At 48.6% G+C, this 8,414-nt stretch overlaps 1 long non-coding RNA gene across 1 annotated transcript in view; it reads left to right on the top strand.

Annotated features, from left to right (window-relative positions):
* Window positions 1-3,479: 3,479 nt before the first annotated feature.
* LOC106725169 overlaps window positions 3,480-8,414 on the top strand; it is a 15,854-nt gene continuing 10,919 nt past the window's right edge. Inside the window, exon 1 of the long non-coding RNA XR_001361038.1 lies at window positions 3,480-3,698. This is a non-coding gene — a long non-coding RNA (uncharacterized LOC106725169). The remainder of the gene's footprint in view (window positions 3,699-8,414) is intronic.

Here is an 8,414-nt window from a genome sequence, read left to right as displayed (position 1 = left end):
AGACTATCTGGTCTCAAACAGTTGGGCTGTTTGTAGGACACGGTTGCTGACTCTGTAACTGGTTTCATCGTCTCCACCGCAGACAGGGCGACTCTTCCAAAATGTGGACTCATCTCACCCACCCTGCTTACAGCGGAGGCACAAAGTCTAAGCTCACCAGCCGTTTACTGGCACCGCACGTCTGCTTCCTGCTCACCTTCCCATTCTCCTCTCTCATGTTGTCCCCGGTTTCTGCTCGACTAACCCTTTCCTCCCGAGTTTCTTCACATGCCCCTCCCTTCTGTCTTCAGGGCTCCGCACAGAGGTAGCCTCCTGGAGGTCGGGAGGTCACCGTTCAGTCTGCACTGGCCTCCGTAATTCATCACATATTTCCTTCATAGCACCTCCCGCTCTAATCACATTCTTCAGTGGTGTGTTCAGGTCGTTCTTCCCTGCCTCCCCTCCTGGGACACAGGCCTCTAACAGCAGCTCGTCTGTGCTGACCTGTGGAGAGGGATGCCCATCAGCAAGTGGCTGCCGCGTCGTAAATACCCAGGGGAAAATCGTTCAACAAATGAACAAGGTACAGGTTCTGCCAGTGGCCTTGGTAGGGTTTAAATGCAAGTTTGTGTTCATGCCGCGTTAGTTTGTTTTCCTGCCATCCTGTATAATAAAAGGCTAATATGAAAATTGACCAAATGGTGGAATGACCGGTTGCTATGACGCACACTGACCACCATCAGTTCAATGCAGGTGCTGCCCACTGGTGGTCAGGGCGCTCCCACAGGGGGAGCACTGCTCAGCCAGAAGCTGGGCTCACGGCTGGCGAGCGCAGCGGTGGTGGCGGGAGCCTCTCCCATTTCTGCAGCAGCGCTAAGGATGTCTGACTCCCTCGAGGCTCCCGGACTGCAAGAGGGCGCAGGTCGGGCTGAGGGACCCCCCCCCCGAGGGCATGAATTTCGTGCACTGGGCCTCTAGTGTATCAATAAGTCTGTCCACTCTGCTCACAGTATAAGATGAGGGTGGCTTTCCCTGTGACATGCTTGGACTGGCACGCTGTCCACCAGGGGACAGCCAGACATTTTAACGTGATGCTGCTTTGTATGTTCAGTGCCTTTTATGCATTTACTAGAGCTCAGTGCATGAAATTTGTGCACTCAGACGGGGGGGGGGTCTCCTCAGCCCGGCCTGTGCCCTCTCACAGTCCAAGAGCCCTTAGCGGATGTCTGACTGCTGGCTTAGGCCCGCTCCCCATGGGAAGTGGGTCTAAGCTGGCAGTCAGACATCCTTAGTGCTGCTGGGGAGGCAGGAGAGGCTCCCACCACCGCCACTGCGCTCGCCAGCTATGACCCCACCGATACACGATTGGGACTAGGGAAGGATGTGGGAGGTTGGCCAGCCAGGGAGGGACCGCAGGAGGGCTCCAGGACATGTCCAGCCCATCTCACTCAGTCTCGATCGGCCGGACCCCAGCAGCAAGCTAACCTACTGGTCGGAGCATCTGCTCCCTGGTGGTCAGTGCACGTCATAGCGAGCAGTTGAGTGGCCTTAGCATATCATTAGCATATTACACTTTGATTGGTTGAATGGCCAACTGGACGACTGGACACTTAGCATATTGGGCTTTTATTATATAGGATTTCTGCTGTTGTGTTAATATGCTAATGTTTATCAAGGTTGTATTTTTCCCCTCCCTTTCTTTCTTGCTGTTGGTGAAGTCTGGACTCTCCTTGGGGCATTTGTCGTGACTACAAAGAGTTTTAGCTCTCTTAGCTCCTTGAAAAATGGGCTGCTTTTCTGCTGAACCGGGATAAAAAGAACCAGGCAGTATCTGTGAGGATCTTAATTCTTTTGACGTGGAGAAGCCCATCAGGAATCTCTCTCTCATTCACAACTTCCCATGTTCCCCTGACCCTCTTTCAGTGCAGCTCTGCACCTTCCTGAGGAGGAGTCCCTACACCGCCTCCTGCCGCTCCTCCTGCCCCAATTATTTCATTGCTCAGTGACCCGGAGACCTTGCATACTGTCCCATCGGAGAGCATAGAATGGAGTCAGACACACCTCAGTTTGAAATGTGGCTCTACCTCTGACCAACTCTGTGACTCTCAGCAGGCACTAAACTTCTCTGAGACTTAATTTGCTCATCTGTAAAATGGGCCTCATCCAGTTTCTTCCTTGCAGGGCTGTGGTGAGAATTAAATGAGGCGATGCTTATCAAGTGTAGAGTACAGTTTCTGTAACCATGGCACTCATATGTGTTTGCAAGTATTCAGTTTGGTTAAAAATAGAAGACTTTGCGAAGGTACCTGTGGGGAAGGGGAAAATTCACCTTTCCCTCCTCTGGTTCTTTTTGGCTAGCCAGATAAGCAAATCAACAGGAGGCAGATGGACAAGAGAAAATCAGATTTAATCTCATGCCCATGGGACCCCTATATGCAGGGAAGGTTGAGAGATAGAAAGGGGGGTCGAGGTATATAAGATATTCTGAGCTGGGGATGAGGTGAGGGGTTTTGGGGCCTCCGAAGGTCGCTGTAGGATGATAAGAAGAGCAGGCAGGCATTCAGTAATTAGTACTTCCCCTGCGCTTTAGCCAGGTGAAGAGAAGTTATCTCTGATCATCTGTTATGAGCAAGGCCGCTAGTTCCTCTTCTAGGTAGTGTAGGGGGTTGGCGAGGGTGGCAGAAGTTCCTCGAGCCTGAAGCTAAAATGGCCTTTAGCTGAAATAATCTACAGAGCACTAGTTCCAGACCCGCACATCCCCAAGAGGAAGTAATTCTAAAATAGGAAACGGCTACGATCCAATTCCAGGATAGTCTGAAAACTAAACTTTCAGTTCTTTCCTGGTAGGACAGGTTATCTTTTTAGCAGATGCTGCCCCGCTTCCTGCCCGGTCTTAGACAGAGGCTATCAGAGATGCCTTCCAAGTGGAGCAGAATGGCGTCCGGCTCCTAGTCTGATTTCTTGTAAAGAAGAGTTCCAGTCTTGCTTCTCTTGATCAGGAAACTTTAAAGCACTTTTCTAGTCATCTACTCTAACTTCCACATCGCATCCACACTCCTTTTTCAGGGACCATGCCATCTTTGTCAGTGTTCCCAATTTGTTAGTCACTTTGTTTCTGATGTCACTAGCTAGGGAATATTAACAATAGGAAAGAAGCAGAGCGGAAGCCAGGCATTGTAAACATGGTCATCGGGGCAGCTTTCCCAGGAAGCTGCAGTTTCACACTCCCCAGGGAACCACCTGTCCATTCCCTGCAGATCCTGGGGGAAGGGAAATGGACACATGGGCAGTGAAGTCCCGGTGAGGTAGGGAAGGTGCTTGCCTGTCCGTCTAACCTAGGAACAAAGATCATTGGTCAGGAGGGTGTACCCCGGTGCAAACCCATGAAAATTTGGGATAATATCCAGACAAAGAGTTCTCTCTGCTGCTTGCACTCCTGTTTCTTGTTTGCTCCGTGACCTGTCCAGCCTGTCATGTGGCTCCCACGCGATAGACTAGCTGGGAACACACGCTCAGTTAGCTGAACTGGCCTGTGATTTAATATGGACACTGGCTTTCATCCCAGCTCTGCTGAGGACAAAATGGGACCTTGGGAACCAGGGGTTTAATTCCAAGAAATAAATCTTTCCACCATCCTCATCCTCCCGGAGGCCCTCAGGAAGTTCTTATTCCAGCGGCACCCCAGAAGCTACTTCCACGGACAGAGAACACCCCCACTGGTAACAACTTTATTTTCTCTTCTTTTAAATGGAAAGTGGGTACTTTTAGATCAGGAATGGCAGTATATTTTTTGTCTGGTGCTGGTTCCAAGTCCTTTTTATTGACATAGGATTCACAGACTGACCCAGAAAAATCAATCAATTAATCAGTTGGCATAATAGAAAGGTCATGGGTTTTTAAGGCAGACCTGGATTTAAAACTCTTACTTAACCAGCTGAGTGGCCGTAGATGAATTACTTAACCTCTCTTACCTTCTAATTTTCTCATCAGTGAGATGAAATTTCAGGGCTCAAATGTGATGTAAAGTAAATTTACTTGGCACATATAGCACATTTTAACTTGCTTACCAAATGAGATTTGTCTGGCCCTTCCTATTATCAACTAGAGGCCCAGTGCATGAAATTTATGCACTCGGTGGGGGGGGGAGGAAGCCCTCAGCCCGGCCTGAACCCTCTGGCAGACCTGGAGCTGGCAGTCGGACATCCTTAGCACTGCTGCGGAGGAGGCGGGAGAGGCTCCCACCACCGCTGCTGCACTCACCAGCCGTGAGCCCGGCTTCTGCCTGAGCGGCGCTCCCCTGTGGGAGCGCACTGACCACAAGGGAGCAGCTCCTGCATTGAGCGTCTGCTCTCTGGTGGTCAGTGTGCATCATAGTGACCGGTCATTCCGCTGTTTGGTTGATTTGCCTGGAGGTCCTGACTTCTGCAGTGGAGACACTGGTCCAGGGTTTTAACAGGTAGCTCTCTTTCTAGGAGTTGAAATAAATGGCTTCTGCCATTCTAGTGTCTTAGGACAGCACTGCTCACACCCACCTTCCTCTCTCCCAGAATCTGAAGCATTCACACTTTTCCTTACACACATGGGCCAGTGTTTCATGAATTCTGTTCTGTAGACAGGAACATGATCTTACTCATCTCAGCCTGTCTATCACCAGGGCCCCTGGGTTGTGGGGCCAGAATCCGAATGCAGGGACCGGCAGTATTACACAGTGATCAATACTGTCGACTAGAGGAGTGTTGTGTCTGACATCCTCCTGTGATCTTGGGCCAGTGACTTAACCTTCCACCTGGGTTTCCTAATTTATAAGATGGTTTTACAGTTAGTACAGGCGAGGTTCTATAGACGAGGTTCTGTGACAGTAACAAATAATCCCCAGAATCGCAGTGGCTGAAGGTCCATGAAGGTGTATTTTTTTATCCCCTGGGGTGTGTGGTCCTCACTCCGGCCCCTGGCTGGGACAGCAGCGCCATCCTGAATGTCGTCATTCCTCAGGTCAAGAGAGAGAGAGAGCTTCGTGGGCGGGAGGGATGATAATTCAGTGTTGGCCCAGACCTGTCACACAACAGGTGTGCTCATGACTTATCAGCCAGTGCGAGTTGCAGGCCTTATCTAACTTCAGCCACAGCAAGGATGCACCTGGAAGAGGGAAGCTTAGGGGTAGTTGTTGGTTTGCATTAATGACAGCTATTGAGAAAGATAATAATATTTGACTTTTCATGATTGTTTTGATTGTTAGATACAGAGTTTAGTATGATGCGTAATGCATGGTAATTGCTCAATCAACAGTAGAAGGAACTGTTAACATGATTGAAGATCAGAATTCAGCATTTGATTACATTTCCAGCATACTTTACACCATCCATTTGCTTAGCATGTGTCTCCTCTTCTTTTTCCTTCTTGAAAATACAAAAGTAGATTTAAGTTGTTCCTCCTTAGATATATATCAGAAATTCTTACTGAACGAAGTTGAGTTAATGAAGTTTTAGACCCAGTCAGCGACCCTGTTCTTCCAAGTTTAGGGTTGAAAAACACAGGTGATATTGATCACATTGTGGATGATAGCTCAGAGTTAGCAGTGGCTTTAGAACTATGTTCACTGTGCTAGTTTTCAATTTAAGAGCAACTGAATTGCAGCAGGCTTTCATTGGAGTCAGTGCAAAAGCAGTCGATGTGTTTATATGTCTATGAAGCTGGTCCCTGGATCAATTGCAATTAGTTTGCAGCAGATTGCATTAAAATATCTAAAATTAATACAGTGAGTGTTCTGATGAAAAGGCATCGACTGTGACCACACTGTGGCTGTTTTTAGTCTCTCTCAAATGTTCTTTTCAAACCGTATTTTTCTTCATCTTCTGCTAACTGCTCTAAATGCGTCTGTCAACATAGACTTAATCTATTGATCCTTCCCCACTTGCCTTTTTAAAGTGGTCCCAGAATAGAGCATATATCCTATATAATTAAAGGCCAGCGACCGAAACGGTGGAACGACCAGAACGACCAGAGACCAGAACACCATGGCCCCTGGCCCAGGCTGGCCCCATCCCCCAGGGAGCAGTTAGGGGCGCCCCTAGGCAACGCGATAGGGTGCGAGTTTGATGGGGGAAAGTCGAAGAAATAGGGGAGAAGGTCTTAAGGGTCTGTGGGGTTGGGGTGGTCGGCCTCGAGTAGGTTTGGAGTGTGCTGGGGAAGGAAGAGGAAGATCCGATTGGAAAATGGCTCAGCACAGTACCTTTCTTATTGCGAACCAGGAGGCGCCAGCTGGGGACTGAATGGGCGGTTGTTTCACAAGTGCGCTTAGGACCGACATGTTCATGGCAGCGGCTGTGCTCCCGAAGCTTCACTGATTCCAAATAGTAAATAGCTATCAACGTCAAAGAACAGAAAAATCCTCTCCAACTAGAGGCCCTGGACTTGCAACGCTACTGAAGGAAACACCATTTAAGGAGGAGCTAGAGAAACCGAAAGTATGCGACCAGAGGATTGTGGGATTGTGGAGGACGCCTGGGCGCCTACCGCTAGAATGTGAACCTGTTATTGCGCATGTACATAGTCAACCCTATAGTCCTCAGTCTCACAGTATTTAGACATGACTTCTGGCGGGAAATTATTTTGATTGAGGTTTGCTGTTCCCTTGCGTGAGGAAGATCAGAATTAAAGGTTTTGTTTGTTTCCTTGGTTTGAAGCGGAGGAAAATGGGATAGTGATGAATAAGAAACTTTGGAGATAGTGAAGGGCAGTTTGTCCAGACTGTTGAGAGCTCAGAATTAGAGTCTAATTGGGATAGAAATCCTGCTAATAACACCTGATGCCTGAAATCTGAGCACTCTACTTTTGGGTTTTCCAGTTCAAGTGTTTGGAAACTGCCTGTTAAAACATTCCTGGTTGGAAAGTGCAGAACACCATGGCTCCTCACCCAGGCTAGCCCTGCCTCCCAGGGAGCAGTTAGGGGTGATCAGGCAGGCAGGCAGAGTGGTTAGGGGTGATCAGGCAGATAGGCAGAGGTGGTTAGGGGCGATCAGGCAGGTAGGCTAGTGGTTAGGAGCCAGTGGTCCCTTATTGCGAGAGGGATGTCTGACTGCCCGTTTAGGCCTGATCTGCAGTGGGATCGGGCCTAAACCGGCAGTCAGACATCTCCTGGAAGGTCCCTGATTGTGAGAGGATGCAGGCCAGGCTGAGCGACCCCCCCCCACCCCGTGCATGAATTTCGTGCACCGGGCCTCTAGTCTAATATATAATCTTCTCTTTCTTTAGGGAGCTTTTACTAAACGCCTTAAATTCGAGTTTTTCTTAGTATGTAATGTGATGTGCTAGTATATAGTGTGATGTGCTATTAACACATTGCGTACCGCTCAGGAGTTTTCTCGTGTTTCGCGCACCATCTGTTAAGGACTGCTCACTAGTGTTCTCGTTTTTCACATGCTATCTGTTATGGACCTTAGATGTCAACACACTGTATTGTCCACTGTGGGGTGCAGTTACGATGTTTTGGCCAGGTTCAAGCCTTGGACTAATGAAAGGACAGGGTCCTCTCACTGCCACGTGCAAGTTGCAGCTGGAGGGCAGGGCCCTCCCAGCACAATCATAGCCAACGGCTGTGGTTGTAAGCTTGAACCTATGGTCCGAACACGTAGCCCCACGTGCCTTGTGATAGAGTTTAGGTGCATGTAGTTGAGTAGGGTTGAGACTCACGAGAATGCTGTAAACAATGTGATCACGCCCCTACTTTGCCTCGTGGCATCTGCTATAAAATAAAGACACGGCTTGTCGGCGCCGGCATTGTCTCCTCTTCAGGGAGCAGCGTCCCACCGAGACCCAGCTATTATTCTCTTGTCTGTCTTTCCTTAATCCTTTCACCCCCCGACTCAGAGACACCCTTGGCTGTGCTGGCGCGGCACAGTCCACATCGAATGAAGCGATCTCATTGGTGGAAACCGTGCAGGTCAATCTACGAAAAACTATATAATTGCACGAACCCATAAAGCATTGCAGTTACACTGTATTTTGGTCATTCGAGTAGTCTTCATCTTCAAGTTCCTGGCGCTTTTAGAAATGCCCTCTCTCAGAAAAAGGAAGGAAACCAAGGAAACTGATACACTTCCAGAAGTATTTAACGATAATTTATCAGATATTCCTAGTGAGATCGAAGATGCGGATGACTGTTTTGATGATTCCGGAGACGATTCTACTGATTCTACTGACAGTGAAATTATTAGACCTGTAAGGAAGCGCAAGGTTGACGGTGCTTTCAAGTCATTCCGACACTGACGAAGCTACTGATAATTGTTGGTCTGAAATTGACACACCACCACGCTTACAAATGTTTGAAGGTCATGCTGGGGTCACTACATTTCCGTCTCAGTGTGACTCTGTACCCTCTGTGACCAATCTCTTTTTTGGTGATGAATTGTTTGAGATGTTGTGCAAAGAGCTGTCCA

The sequence above is a fragment of the Myotis brandtii genome, unplaced genomic scaffold, assembly GCF_000412655.1.
Source record: "Myotis brandtii unplaced genomic scaffold, ASM41265v1 scaffold140, whole genome shotgun sequence".
In the NCBI taxonomy this organism is placed as follows: Eukaryota; Metazoa; Chordata; class Mammalia; order Chiroptera; family Vespertilionidae; genus Myotis; species Myotis brandtii.
Note: the sequence above shows the minus strand (reverse complement) of the source record. Positions and strands in the feature narration are given on the sequence as shown.